We start from the raw sequence: 15,745 nt of genomic DNA, 5'->3' as shown, positions 1-15,745 counted from the left end.
ATGGGTGTCCATGGAAAAGAGTGATCCCCCTGAAAAAGAGGAGTGTGTAGAGAAGCTTTTTTGGGAGGCTTCCCAAGGATCTGGGGCTCAGCGGGCATGCTTTCGAATATTCTACTTTCAGGCAGCTGTTGCTGCTGGGGGCCGCATTTTTCAACTGGGGAAAGAGACTTGGGGAAGGACGTGGGGGAAGGGCTTTGGATCATGGTGGCATGCTCTTCCAGGGCAGGCTGAAATGTTCTCTGGGCCTGGGCCTTGCTGTTTCCTTTGACTGTCAAACAGACAGATCCTGATTCACTCTCTTCCTAACTGCTAAAATAATCCTAATCCTCCTGGAGGCCATGGCTGCCCTGCCTGACAACCTCAGCCAGGAGGAAAGCAAAAGGAGAAGCAGGCAGAGGCTTCCCAGCTCTAATCGTACCACTGAGCTCTCATTGTTTGGCATTGCCTGAAGCCATCGCAGAAACTGTCACTTGATCTCCTACTGTTCTGTACTTACCATGGAGCTGGCTGGGGGAAAGTGACGCCTCCTTGTAAGGTTGGAATTTTGCTCATGAAATGGAGTTCTTGCTCTTTCACTATTATTAGAGAGAGGGCGTGTGTGTGTGTGTGTGTGTGTGTGTGTGTGTGTGTGTGTGTGTGTGTGTGTGTGTGTGTGTGTGTGTGTAGGTGCATGTGGAGGTCAGAGGTCAACCCTGGCTGTTATTTCTTGAGATTCTGTCCTTTTTTTTTTTTTTTTTTTTTAAGATTTGTTTTTATTTGGGTGTATATATGTTTGTGTGTATTTATACTTGTGAGAATGTATGTCACATGTGAGTGGGTGCCCATAGAGGCCAAAAAGAGCACTGGATCTCCTGGAGCTGGAGTTACACGCAACTGTGAACTGCCAAACAAAGTGTGTGCTAGGGATGGAGTGAGGGTCCTTTATGAGAGCAGTATTCATTCCTAACTGCTGAGTCCTCTCTCTAAGTCCCAAGAGTGCCATCCGCCCTCTTTCTTGAGGCAGAGCGTTTCATTGACCTGGAACTCATAGGCATGGCTAGGCTGGCTGGCCAGCCAGCTCCAGAGATCTGTCCTGTCTCCTCACTCCTAGTGCCCACAGTCAAATGACACACCATCTTGCCTGGCGCTCTCTTCACCTGGGTGCTGGGGCTCCAGTTCCAATTCTGCTCCACATTTTGCAAGGCTAGCACTTTACCAGCAGGGCTGCCCCCTCAGCACAGTCATCAGTTTGCAATGAGTTGACACTCATGGTGGCTGAGGAGGAAAAGGGGAAGCTGGTTTCAGGTCATAAGGTGACTTGAGTGCCCCGCATTTGCAAGGGGCAATGGCCCAGAACAGACACGGCTCAGAACATAGCATGGTCATGTTTCAGCTTCTCACGTGTGCTAGCTCAGCACCGCGGGAGTGCACGTGGGGTTGGCCCCGCCCAGTTCAGCAGCCTCTGCACCTGTTCTGTCTCTTCCTCGGCCCCTTGCCTTTTCTCCTTTGTTCTCCCCTCTCCCTTGTGTTCAGGTTTCCAGATACCTAGAGCTGAGCTGAAGTATCCAGCAGGCCTGGGGGAGGCAGGCACCGAATGACCACACCAGACACTGTTCAGAAGAATTAGAACTTCAACCCCCACAGTGGCTCTCTGAGGATAAACTCCTTGTGCACTTTCCTCTCTTCTTTCAAGCCCATGGGGCATCTTCTGTGGAGGAGAAAGGAGTAAAGTTCATTTTTAAAAAATCCTTTCCTGCCCAGCATTTCTGCCTTTAAGTGGGCCCAAGTTTGAGCTGTGTAATCATTTCAAAAAATAGCTTCCATCACAGGGGTGGGCTGGCTGGATCCCTTCGTGGTGTCTGATGGGGCAGCACAAGGGGGAAGAGACAGCCAGTTGGTGGTGTGGTGAGATGGCCCTGTCTGTTCCTCATGCGGTTTATCTCGGCGTAAGACACCTTGGAGCTCATTAACAGTCTCTCTAAGAAGGGCCAGGCATTTATCTGGGAGAGCCATCTGGATGCTCTGAGCTCACAGATCTGATGGGAAGGGGTGGGCTGCTGTTGAACGCCACCTTCCACAGAACAGGGTGTACACACCGAGGCGCCCGATCCGCTTTACCAAATGGCTCCCTCAGAAAGCTGAACTGATTACTGCTGCCACTGCCTTTGCTGTCACCTGTGCTAGGATCCTACCACTTCCTGACAGGAGGCAGAATCTATTTATTGCCCATAAACATAGGAATACACACACACACACACACACACACACACACACACACACACACACACTCAACTCATGGAGTTGTCTGGTACCAAGTGTATGTCTGTCTGAAAAAGACTTCATGCACAGTAATTTAAAACTTAGCACCAAGAAAAACAATTCGTTTTCATGTAAGTTGTGGCATGTTTCAAACAGCAGACCCCACCCCCTGCACTTAGAAATAAGTTTTGGGGGGCTTGGGGAGAAGGCTGGGTGAGTAAAATGCTTGCTGCTCACGCATGAGGAGGTGAGGTCAGACCCCCAGCACCCTTGTAAAAGGCTGGGTGCAGAGGTACAAACCTGTAACCCCTGCACTGGGTGTGGGGGGCAGAAACAGGTGGGTCTCTGAAGTTGTTGGCCAGCAAGCCTAGTCCATCAGCAATCTCCAGGCTCAGGGAGAGAATCTGCCTCAAAGAATAAGATGGAGAGTGATAGAGGCTTCACGACTCTGCACATGAATGCATGAGCAGGCACATCCACTCATACATGTGCATTACATGCGCTTGTATGTATATGCACATGCATGCACATGTATGCATATGCATGCACCCCTAAACACTGAAATAAAGTAGGTTTTGGATTTTACTCTTAGAGGATGCTACTCTTAGTGAGTGATGGTTTGAGGATGCCACAGATATTTGATTATTGAATTAATTACTTTTTCTGCTGCTGTAATTAAATACTCTGGATTTAAAAAAAAAAAGCAACTTAAGTGAGGGAGGGTTTATTCTGGTTCACAGTGTGAAGGTGCAGAGCAACATGACAGGGCCAGCAGGGTGACAGGAGAACAGGCAACTGGTCCCATTGTATGTGCAGTCAGGGAGCAGAGACAGACGGGTGAGTGCTGGTGCTCAGGGCAGAGTCTCCTTTTTCTCAGTCTAGGACCCCAGCCCATGGCACAGCACCCTCGCATTTAGGATGGCCCTTCCCACCTAACAGGACAGTCCCTCGCAGCTGCACCCAGAGGCTTGTCTTCCACGTGATTCTAGGTCCTGTAAGGTTGACACTATCAATCACCACAGTTGTCACAAACAAGTGAAGGGAAGTGCTTCTGACATGGAGTTGGCCATCTTCCCCGAAGGCTGGGCACTCCTCTCACTCTTCCTCATAGCCATGGTCGCATGTGAGTTTTGGAATTGTCTCTACTCCATAACAGACCAGACTAGAAGTGCCACCAGGGTAAGGACTCCCTGTGTCTTTGGTGATGGTCACAGCTATGGTGGACAGATCTGGCCTTCTGGAAGGAAAAAGCTAAGTTTGGGTTGAAATGTGACTTAAGGAAGGAAGCCAGCATGGACAACTGACATGCAGACTGACTTCAGAGAACCTGAGGGGAAGAGCAGGCCTTCTTGGTTTGCACAGAGGAGTGGGCTAGCTCTGATACACCAGGTCTGTGGGCTAGCCCTGACATGCTAGGTCCTTCCTGTTGGCTGCCCACTCAGGTTTCTGAGTCTGTATGGACTGGTGTGGGTTGGTCCACCACACTTGGCAATGTTTGGTGAGGTATAATCTGTGTCCCATCATGGTTGGTAAGATGGGGCATTTCAACCCTCATAGGTCTGTAACTGAGCATGCTCATCGGTGCAGGGACTGTCTCCATGGGTGCCTAGCTCAGAAACTGAGGTATCGTTTCAGGAAGAAGTATAAAGTTATGCTTCCTAACTTTTTTTTTTTTTTTTAAAAGAAAGCCATATGTTCTATTTCATTTCTGCTGCTGTGATAAAAGACCCTGACCAAAAACAAAAACAAAAACAAAAACAAAAACAAAAAAACAAACAAATTAGAAAAAGAGGTTTATTCAGCTTATGAGTCCAGGTCACAGTTCATTACTGTGGGGAAATCAAGACAGGAACTTCAAACAGCTAATCACATGACATCCACAGATGAAGAGTAGAGAGAATAAATGCATGCTTGTGCTCTGCTCTAATTTGGTTTAGGATTCCCTTACTAGGGAATGGTGCCACCCACAGTGGGCTGTGTCTTCCCAGGCCAGTGAACTGTTTCTTAAAGGCAGCCCCCCCATGGACACGCCCATAGACCAACACAGTGCAGACACCCTCTTACAGAGACTCTCTTCCCAGATGAGTCTAGGTTCATGTCAAATTGACAAATAAATCTAAGGATTGCAGCGCACAAACTCTGAATGTCAATCACCTGGTCGCCGACATCTTGTTTTCTTCTCCTTGCTGACTGGGTTCTCCTGCTGCTTCTCGCTCGCTTGTCCCTTCCCGGGGAGTTCTGCACCCATCACTTCTCCACATATCTGGCCCCTTCTGGTCAGTGAACACAGCAACTTTTTAAACATTTCAACACCTCCCTGTCTTTCCTTCCTGACAAGTGGAGACACTTGCCATCTTGTTAAAAAAAAAAAAAAAAAAATGAAGCTCCTGCAACCCACCTGTCATTCACTGCTCACTCATCAAACACCTTAGGATGAACGGATAAATACTCATTTCCAAGTAACGTAGCTCCTGCGCCTGTGAGAAAAGCAAGCTGAAGGTAATTGTTTCTTAAAAACTAAACTTTCCTTCTCTTTGTTTTTTGTTTTTTTGTTTTTGTTTTTTTCCTTTCTTACAGGATCTGCTGTCTCTGCCTCCAAGCCTGGTCGAGAGTCAGGTGAGTGCTCATTATATTCTAGGTGAAGATGCCGTGTTTACTAGAAATGAAGAAATAAGTCCTGCGCCAATGTGCTTTTTTGCTTTCTTAGTCAGCATAGCCACGTTGTCAGCATGGCTAGGAGAGAAGATGTATTGTTATCAGTATTGGTGGCCTGCGGGCCTCCGGATGTTCCTTTCCACTTATAGTAGGGACTTCTGAGCCTGATTGACACATATTTGCCTTCAGACACAGCGCTGTGATTCCAGTGCCGAAGGCAGACATTGCTAATCAACCACAGCACCATTCACTCCATATATAGAACAGTCACTGTTAATAGATCATCAAAGGCTGATGAGGTGAAGGCTCTTGGTATCTGTGATGGGGTGAGCTCTAAAGATGGAGTTCATTTTTCCTGGGATGCAAGTTGGTGGATGAAGAATTGCTTTCTGAAGCGTCATGGACTGCTTGTTGAGAAGGAACCGCAGGCTTACTTTCTTGCTTTTTCTACTGTCTTGCTTGAAAGCAGTTGGAGGAAGCCCCACTGCCCAGCCTTAGCCCACTTTATTACTGCTGGAGGTACCACAGGCCTGCCTTAGGGGAACATAACTGTACCAAATGGATCTACACCTCGGGGCAATGCATTATTTTTTTTATTGATTCCAACTCTATCTTATTATTGCTGCTTGGCAAGGAGCTAATGCAATCTCTAATGAAGCCATGTGGCTTTTGAATGGATGAAGTAAGAGTTTATTTCCCCTGTGACGCCATAACAGCCTCTATTCAATTAAAACCTGTGAAGGAAAATTAATACAAATATACGGATTTCCCCCTTTACGATTAATGTACAGACAGTAGACTTTCCTTGTTCATGTGGGATTCTCGTGTGATAGAATCGGGGCGGCACAGGGCTGGCCGGCCCCCCAGTTGGTGGGAGAGTAAGTGTGAGGCGCTTCAGCAGGATGCTGAATCTGAGGTGATTATCATTTGTGGTGGCTGGGCAGCATGCTGCACCATCCTGCCTTGCTGGATCATCCTGCCAGCAGCGTCACCATCCATCACCTTCTCCTCTGCAGCTCTTCTTATTGGTTGTTTGTCATGAGCCTTCATATAACCCCACCTCCTCTCCCTCTCTGTGATGGGCGTATGCAGGTGTAGATGCTTATATACATGCACATGTGTGTGTACATATGTGTGTGTGTGTGTGTGTGTGTGTGTGTGTGCATGTGTATGTGTGCATATGGAGGCCAGAGGACAAATTCAGCAGTCATTTCTCAAAGCATCGTATACCTTGTGCCTTGTTTGGTTTTTGTGACAGAGTCTCTCACTGACCTGAAGCTTGCTGAGTAGGTTAAACTGCCCGGACAATGAGCTCCACAGTTCCACCTGGGCCTGCCTCTCTCACTACGGGGTTACGAGACTATGCCGCTCGGCACAGCTTAGTTTTTTTAATGTGAGTTTCGGCGAGTGGGTGGGGGCGGCGTGGGGAGTAAGGAGGGTTGTCAAACTCAGGTCCTCACACTTGCAAGGCAAGCACTTTATCTACCAAGAACTCTCCAGTTTTAATGTGTATTTATTCCTGCCAAGGAAAGGTTCACAGAGCTGGGCATGAAGGTCCCCAGAAGCATGGGCACTGTCAGGTGAGATGGAGCAATGGCTGGTGAAGGGGGCATAGGCAAGCCTACCACCAAGCCAGACTGTGCCTGGCTCTCCAGAGATCAGACAGCTACCTACTCTGCCTGGGAGGTGACACCCACTCCATCTGCTCAAGCTCTCAGGTCCGAGGCTGCTTACACATGATCCCAGCACAGACTCCACTTTTAAAATGGGACAGTCTCCCCAGCAGGAGAATATTTCTAACGCACAGCTGTGAGTGGGGGCTGAGTGCTGGTGTGAAGAGGCTAGCCTACTGAGAAGATTCCCCCTCCCTCCTGAGGGCTGCCTGGGAAACCAGCAGTGCCCATGGCTCCCTTCAGGGCACTTAGGATAGGAGAAAGTGTGTCTGGGGCTACAGCCATCACTGGGAAGGACGAAAGGCCTGAGGTTGTTCTGATTGTAGCAGGCTACTTACTCCCTTGTTCATTGCCTGTGCCTGCCTCCTTGGTGCTCTGATGGACTCCTGTTGCTTGTTTCTCATAGTCACCATCACCTGGAAAGCAAAGAGAGAGTGTGATTGCTACAGTAGCACTTCTCTTCCTGCCAGAGTCCCTCGGGTACATGACATACTCTCTCTCACTCACTTTCCCTGCCTTCTCAGTGCAGAGTCCCTGGTCAGCCAGGAGGCACAGGGCATTCTGCAGGACGAGGACTGGGGTCTGCCATTTGTTGAGCACCTACTGCGTCCCAGATCTTTGCAAAAATAATCTTGTGTAAACTTCCTGACACATAGAGAGAAGGGTTGCCACTAAACTTATTTCACGAGGGGAGCTTTGTGCTCAGGAAGGCCAGCGGGTATCCACATGAGGCTTCCGGGTCACTGGAGGAAAAGATGGGGATGCGGATGGAGGTGTGATCAACTCTGATGCTTCCTTGAGGAGGGAGTTGGGCATAGACACTGGGCAGGCACCGTTCTCTTGAGACTTCTCCTGCGTATGTTGAGTCGGCTTCCTTCCATTGGCTGTTGGTTGGTAAATCTTGGCTTTCTCCTTCCCCTGTGTAAACAGGCTGGGACTGCCTTCCCCATCTTTTCCCTATAGAAAGGTTGCTTGCTTCCTTTCACAGCTGGTACCAGCCATCAGTTAGCCCTGTAATCACTGCAGAATTCACCATCTGATCCCCACCCGCCTGCTGCAAAGGTGCTTTGTTACTGATGCGGGGGAACCCACAGTGCCATAGGGCCCCAGGAGAGCCACCTGGATCTGCCTGCCCAAGATCCTCAGACTGATCCCACCTTTCTTTGGGGGTTACTGCTTGCTGTAAGTACAGCATCTGTATGCCCAAGCGTGAGCTGGCTCCGGTCCGCCTTCTGATCTTGCTTCTTTCTGTCCCCCTGCTCCTCACATTCTTCAGACCCAGCCCAATACCCACTGAAGACTCTCCTACCTTAGACTCCTCCAGCGCTTGAGATTTCACTCTTTGTGGCTCTGTGTGCTCTGAAGCAAGCATTCTTTCTTTCTTTCTTTCTTCTTCTTCTTCTTCTTCTTCTTCTTCTTCTTCTTCTTCTTCTTCTTCTTCTTCTTCTTCTTCTTCTTCTTCTTTCTTCTCCTCCTCCTCCTTCTTCTTGTTCATTTGCTTCCTTCCTGGAGAAACAGAAGCTCCAGGAGAGGGATGGCTCTGTTAGCGCAGCTTGAGGAAGTCCCCGCGAACACTGTCAGATGGAACCTCAGTGTGCCTGCTCCACTCTGTCAGGTCCAAGGGCTCCTTGCCACACCCACACGTTAAATTAGCTTTACTCATCTGTTTCTGTACTGAGGGGGGCGGAGATTCTTTCATTTGATAATTTTGCATCTCATCTTTGTAGTTCATCAAATTCTCAGCATTTTGGTACAGGGAGAAGATGCTTGGTAGATGGATGGCTGGGTAGGGCTGGACTGGCATATGCATGTATATGCGAGTGTGTGGATAGACAGATGGGTGAAATGATGGATAGATAGGCATACTGATGGGTAGACGGATGCATGAATGGTTAGGGATGGATGGGTGGGTGGATAGATGGATAGATTGGTGAGCAGGTTGATTGATGGGCAGATGGGTAAGTGGATGGATATATGGACACACAAACAGATGCTGTTACTGGCTGGCATATGAGCTTGATACACACACACACACACACACACACACACACACACACACACACACTCCCAGATGCCAACCTTGAGTGCTGTTCCTCAGGTCCTAGCCCCCTTGCTTTTTTAAAAATCACATTTATTATATACATGTGTGTGTGGGCATGTGGTTACCCTCGCACAAGTGTAGAGGTCAAAGGACAATTTGTGAGGGGTCGATTCTCTCCTTTTACCATCTACTTCCTGGAGAGGGAACTCAGGTGTCACACTTGGCAGCAAGGTTTTCCGCACATTGAGCCATCTCGCCAGCCCTACCTTGCTTCCTGAGATAGAGTCCTTCATTTGTCTGAAACATGCTAAGTAGGCCAGGCTGGCCTACAAGTTACAAGGACCCACCTGTCCCTGCCTGTCTAGTGCTGGGGCTACAAGTGTGCGCTACCACAGTTGGCTTTTTAAATGTGGATCGTGGGACTCAGACTCAGGTTCTCACACTTGGTACAGCGTGCACATCATAAGCAGCACCATCTCCCCATCCCGTGCCTTATACAGTTTTAGTTTGTGTCACGTGACTCGTAGGTCTAAGGTCGAAACTCCAAGGGCCTCAGACGATTGTTTGCAGCAGGTAAGTTTTTCTGACATGGCTCTTGCTGTCTCTCTGGGGGCCAGAGCACATCTGATGACTTCCCTTTCTTCACATCCTGCTAGGGAGTTGTCTCAGGAGGAGCATATGTGGCCTGGCTTTGCTCACGTGGTCTGAGGATCTCAGTGTCTTAATAGAAGGAGTTTTACAGAAGTATGTCTGCCCTAATGGGTGTGTTTGATCTGCCACTTAAAACACTCACATGGTACAAAGAAGGTTTTCTTCAGCAGAGGTGGCTGATTCCAGCGCCTCCCTGCTGGTTTAGAAGGCAGGCATCTTGTTACTAATTCCCCATGGGTCTGTCTTTAATCCCTATTGAAAAGGCAGCTGTCAGCCTGGCTTCCCTCTTGTCAAAGTCAAGAGCTAAGCAGCCCTTTGAACTCGGTCTGGGAGGAGGGGCACACACAGCCCCTTGCACTTTGCAGTTTCTTCTGTATCTTCTGTCTTCTTCCCAGGCATCACTACCATCTTGGGCTTTAGAGCCACTCAGATGCCACACAGAGCTATAGTGTGTGAGTGGGAGGCTGCCCACTCACACATGCTTGCACACACACACTCTCACACAGGCATATACACGTGTGTGTTTGATACAGGATCTCACATAGCCCAGGCTAGCCTTGAACTTTTGATCACCCTGTTTCCAGTGCCAGCCTGAGGGCTGGGATTAAAATCATATGCTTCTGCACCTAGGGATGAAACCCAGGCCCCTGTGCATACCAGGCAAGCACTTTATGAACTGAAGTACATCCCATCCCTTCCCAGAGCTATGGTTTGACGAAGTCACAGTGACTGGTCATATCAGAAGGAGTTAGTATTTACCACGCATTCTGCCAAGTCCCCCAAATACCATTTCTTCTGGATTTTCAATAACCCAGTGAGTTACTGTCTGTGGTTCCCACCACTATGACAGTAAAAGTGAGGTTAGGAGGCCTTACAACTTGCCCAAGCCACAGAGGGTGATCTAGGCTTGCCTACAGCTTGGGGCCACAGTAATTCTGCTCTTCTGTTGATAGCGAGGCTGCCAAGTGTCTGCAGTTTCAGCAGAACAATTTCCACCAAAAGGCTCACAGAGGTTCCCGACTGCTCTGTGGACCCCCGGTGTTCAGGTGTGAGATCCTCATCATTGGCCCCAGCCTTCCAGACCTGTGCCGTTCACATCTTAGTGTGTGTAATGTATGGGAAGGCCCCTGGGGACTCACGTGAAACTGTGCAGTCAGCCATGACTATGCTAAATTGCTAGACTTAGCCACCTGGGGGGTGTGTGCGCGCGCGTGCACACACACACACACACACATCAAATGCACTGTGCACTTCACACACACACTCATGCAAAAGTTTCCTGCCAATTAAAGAAAATATTAAATAGGAAAGACGTGGAGTCTGATTGATTCTGTGAGTCCCAGCAGAGTCTCTCTCCCATCTGACTGTCACTGGGATTAAGGCATGTGACATCACACCTGACTTTGTTTTACATAGGTTCAGGGATTGAACTCAGGCCCTGGCGCTTGCAAGGCGGGCTCCTTGCTGACTGAGTCATCTTCCCGGCCCTGCTCCAAGCCCTGGGCACTGCCCCTTCCATGCTGCCTTTCTGTCTTACCCTTATCTGCCTAGCTCCTCTTGTTTTCTCTGTAAATGCTCTGCTGCCTCCCCCAGGTACAGTGGCACCTGCTGCGCTGTTGTTTTTCATAACTGTGTGTGGATTGGTTCCACCCTGAGTGTCAGCGATGGGCCATATTGGAGTAGGAATATCAGGCTTCTTTTTTTTTTTTTTTTCTTTTCTTTTTTAGAGACAGTTGTCCCTGGGTAGGTGGTACACACTTAGAGTGCAGAGACAGTCTATGGGATCCTAGGAATTTCGAGGCTCTTGGAGCATTGGAGGGAATGGAGGAGGGAAGCAAGTGTCTGTCATCTGGAGACCAATTGAGGGAAGGTTAGATCTTCTAAACAGTCTCAATAAGAAGCTACACTCTGTTGGGGACGGTCTCTTCTTTCATCAACTACATGCATGTGGGTCCCTTTGCGCTTGTCTCTCCTGTGAGTGTCTTGTGGTGGTGGCTATTTTGGGGAACACAGATGAGGTGATAAGGATGTCCTCAACCTAGCGTGACCAGAGTCCAGGGAGCCCCTTGGCATCCATCTATGTGTGGGTGACATATTGCAGAAGGCCTCAGGTGTCAGCATTTGGCTAGGCTCTGCTGATTCAATTATGACCAAGGTTGGGGTGCCCATGGACTGGGAGGGTGTGGTGGTGTGAATAAGGATGCCCCCCCATAGGCTCATATATTTGATGCTTAGTCACTGGGAGTGTTGATCTTCAATAGGATTAGAAAGATTAGAGCTGTGGACTTGTTGGAAGAAGTGTGTCACTGGGGTGGACTTTGTGGTTCAAACCCATGCCAGGCCCAGGCTCTCTGCTTGCCGATCAGGGTGTGGCTCTCACTGCTGCTCCAATGCCTGCCTCCATGCCGCCATGCCACCATGCTCCCCGCCATGATGGTATGGACTAAACCTCTGAAACTGTAATCAAGGTCCAAGTAAATGCTTTCTTTCACAAAAGTTGCCTTGATCGTGGTGTCCCTTCACAGTGGTAGAACAGTGACTAAGACAGAGGATATTCATGGGGTGGGAGCCAGAAGTTCTGAAAGGTGACACAGAAGAAATTTTGTTTTTCATATGACAGTAATGATTCTGTGGTCATATAAGTTTGGTTGAAAAGCTGATTAGATTTATCAATGCAGGAGTTATCAGTACCTTCATTATAGAACACAGATTCTCAATGTTTTCTGTGGAAATACTTGATGTATACTTTTTATGCACGTGGGTGTGCATATTCATGTGTATGGGTGGGGTGTGTATGGAGACACAACTTGGCTATCATTTCTTAAGTGGTGCCCACTGCTTTTCTGTGTATGTGTATGAGTGTTGGCACGTGCATGCTACTGTGTGTGTGTGCGAGCTATGTGTATGTATGTGCTACATTGTATGCATGTCACCCTTTGCCTTTCCATCTCATCTGAGACATGGTCTTTTCATTGCTGTGTAAGCCACACTAGCTGCCCGTGAGTTCATGAAACTTCTGGAGTCACAGCCATCCATCCTCTGCTCATGGCACCATGTTGAGATTTTCCGTGGGGTCTGGGGATCCACACTCTGGTCACCGGGATTGGATGGCATGTGCTTTACCACTTAGCCATCTCCCAACCCTGCCTTGCTTTTTGAGACAAGATTTCTTTTTGGTCTGGAACTCACTGAGTAGGCTAGGCTGGCTGTCTAGCAAGCCCCAGGGATCTGCCCATCTCTGCTCTCCCACTCTGGGATTGCAAATGTGCACCCCTGCACCTGGCTTTCGATGTGGGGTCTAGAGATTGAAGTCAGGTCCCTTGTGCAGCAGGCACTTTGCTGAGCCATCTCCCCAGCCTCCACATTGTTTCAAGTTCATTTCAGAGGATTTGAAAAATTTCACCCTTCTCCATGGTAGAAGACATTGATGCTGATTCTAATGACACAGCTAAATCAGCTCCTGAAAACCAGACCACAAGTGTTTCACTGTCCTGAGGACAGAGTGAATTCCTCACCAGGTGCTCTGGATTGTCACTTGCAATCTGGGGAACCTCTGACTTTACCTGAGTAGGCTGTGTCTCTTCATGGTGGATGTGTGGAATAGGAGGGCCGGTGACCAGTGTTCAGAGATTGATGGCTTTGTACTCCACCTTTCCTAAGTGCCACCCTACAGGGGAGCTGGGTATACACCATTCCAGACTGTCATATCTGAAGGGCTTAGCTGTAGGGACGATTGCTACTGTGAGTAGGTCATGACTTCTGATTCCTGAGAGGACTCCCTGGAGATGCATGATTGAGACAGGATTGATACAGAGAGCATCTGACTTCTGTGCTGTCGTCCCCACCCTCCACCTTCTACAGGAAAGGCAACACATAGTTCCACTTGCTCAGCCCCTGAGGGCACCTGACTGCTCATTTGTAGGCAACCCTGTTTATGTGCTCCCCGGGGTCCTTGGGAGAGAAAACAATCTGCATGCAGCCCATGGGGATGGAATTCTTTGTCTCCAACCTTCTGGGAGGAGCAGGTGATAGAGGAGACCATAGCCAAAAGCTACCCACTCCTAGGGCTCATGGTGGATCAGATTCCACAGCCTTGTCAGTTTTCATCCCAATTCATGCTGGAGAGCAGACGGGTTGTGCTTTCAGAGAGCTAAGTGCCATTTGTGCCTTCAGATCCAAGCCACTGGCTGCTTTGAGGATGCCAGAGACAAGGAATGCCTGCTCTTGAGGCAGGGCTCCCAGCCTGTCTTCTAGTAATGGGTAATAAATGTGCAGTTATTTAATTTGGAGTCAGAGCTGCAGTATTATCGATTACCTGGACCATCTAAAGCTCCCAACGGTGAAAGCCTGGTGCATGGAGAAGTGTGCTTGTAGCAAATCATTACATTTAGCATGAAACAGGGACACGAAGAGCAGGCAAGGTTATTCTCATTGGACACTATGAATGCAGGCTGGGTCAGCCAGGTCTAAGACACCACCTTAGGATTCAGAGGATGGACAGATGGATGGATGGACAGATGGATGGATGGATGGATGGATGGATAAACAGGAAGATGGACATCTGGGTGTATGGATGACTGATGACTGGATGAGGTGATGGAATGAGTAGGCTGAATGATGAATGGATGATTGGATGGAGTGGTGGGTGGACAGAGTGGATGGATGGATGGATGGATGGATGGATGGATGGATGGACAGACGGATGGATGGATGCATGGATGGATGGGTAGAATGGCTTGGCTAGCTGGTTACTTAGATATATGGACAACTGAATAGACCAATAGATTAATGGATAGATGACTCCATCTCTGGATGGGTGAATTCCTGGTTGCAGAGTTGCATGGATGGATGATGACTGGACTAAGGGATGGACGAATAGAGGGAGAAATAGTATTTGTGGCTTCTCCAGCCACCTTCTGGGTTTCTCTTCCTTGCACTATGTCATGGAGGCTTCTTTGTCTAAGCCACAGCATCACACTATCTTCAAAGTGGGTTTGGCAGTAGAGATCTGTGAAATGATAGGATGAGCGAGGAGAGAGCAGGATAGTTATAAACTCAGCTGCATTCTTGGGCTCGAGGCAGGAAGATTGGGTACAGAAGTCAGCTATAACCTTCAATGCCTGACTCCTAGCGGCTTCACCCTCCAGTAAGGGCTTACACTCGAGGGTTCCACAGTACCCCGCCCCCTGCAAACAGCATCAACTGGGGTTCAAACATATGGGCTTGCTGGTGACATTTCACATTTGAATACCAAAGGTGTGTGTGTGTGTGTGTGTGTGTGTGTGTGTGTGTGTGTGATATAGGTGTGGCAAATAGTATGCACATAAGAAAAAGGTAGAAGAGGGTATCAGATATCCTGCTCTGCTTACCTTAGCCCTTGAGGCAGCATTTCTCACTGAATCTGGAGCTAGGCTGGCAGCCAGCAAGCTCCAGCAATCCTCCTGCCTCTGCCTACTTACAGTGGTGTAGTTACAGACATACATACGGTCATGCCTGACTTTTTATGTAGGCGGTGGGGACAAGTTGTCTTAGCCACAAGCTATTTCTTTAGCCTTGAAACTCCTTTTTCGAAACTTGAAAGTTTGTTTGTTTTCTTCTCTCTTACGTGTGTGTGTGTGTGTGTGTGTGTGTGTGTGTGTGTGTGTGTGTGTGTGTAGTGCATGCCTACAGTATGTATGTGTAGGATAGGAGCCACAGCATTCATATGGAGAGGAGAGGAGAAATGTCCGGGACTGAACTCAGAAAGTCATACCTCTGGGAGGCATGTTGTGGGCTCATGGTTATACACATCACAGGATACAGGAAATTAAATACAGAAAGGGGTGAGGGAAAGGTACATCTCACAAGGACAGACTCCCCAATACCTGGGGACCTGCTCTTTCTAACCAAGCCCCCACTAATTGTTACTCCCTCCAAATCATGTCATGAATACATTAAGAGACTAATTCAGAGGCCAGGGCTCTGAGCATCTTCGGAAACACATCACAGACTGCAGTGTGCTTTTGCAGTCTCCTGGGTGCTTCAGCCCAGTTGGGTTGTAGGCAGCATCAGCTTTCACATATATATGCATAGCAAGTTTTCTTGCACCTATGCCTTCCACATGACAAGTTTAGTGAAAACATGGGCTCACTCATGAGGATGTCATCATTGGTTGGCTGTGTGTCTGTCTTCTATCCTATGGCCATTTGTCCTGGAGGAGGAGATGGCGTGCATCTTACTCAGGCTGAAGGTTTTCTCCTCTGTAGGGTATGGAGATCCCAGGCCTGTGCCCATGCTATCCCAACGGGTATACCAAATCTTCTTTTTCTATTTTTTCTTGTTTGTTTTTGAGACAGATTCTCTCTGTGTAGCCCAGGCTGGCATGGAATTCATGATCCTCCCGCCTCAGCCCCCTCATATTGGGATTACAGGCCTGTGCCACCTCTCCAAGCTAAGCTGAAAGGAGCTGGTCACCTGATGTGTTTACCTGCCATGGTTACCGTAGAGA

This window comes from Acomys russatus, chromosome 25, assembly GCF_903995435.1.
Source record: "Acomys russatus chromosome 25, mAcoRus1.1, whole genome shotgun sequence".
Taxonomy (NCBI): domain Eukaryota; kingdom Metazoa; phylum Chordata; class Mammalia; order Rodentia; family Muridae; genus Acomys; species Acomys russatus.
The sequence above is the reverse complement of the archived record's forward strand: the minus strand, read 5'-3'. Positions refer to the sequence as shown.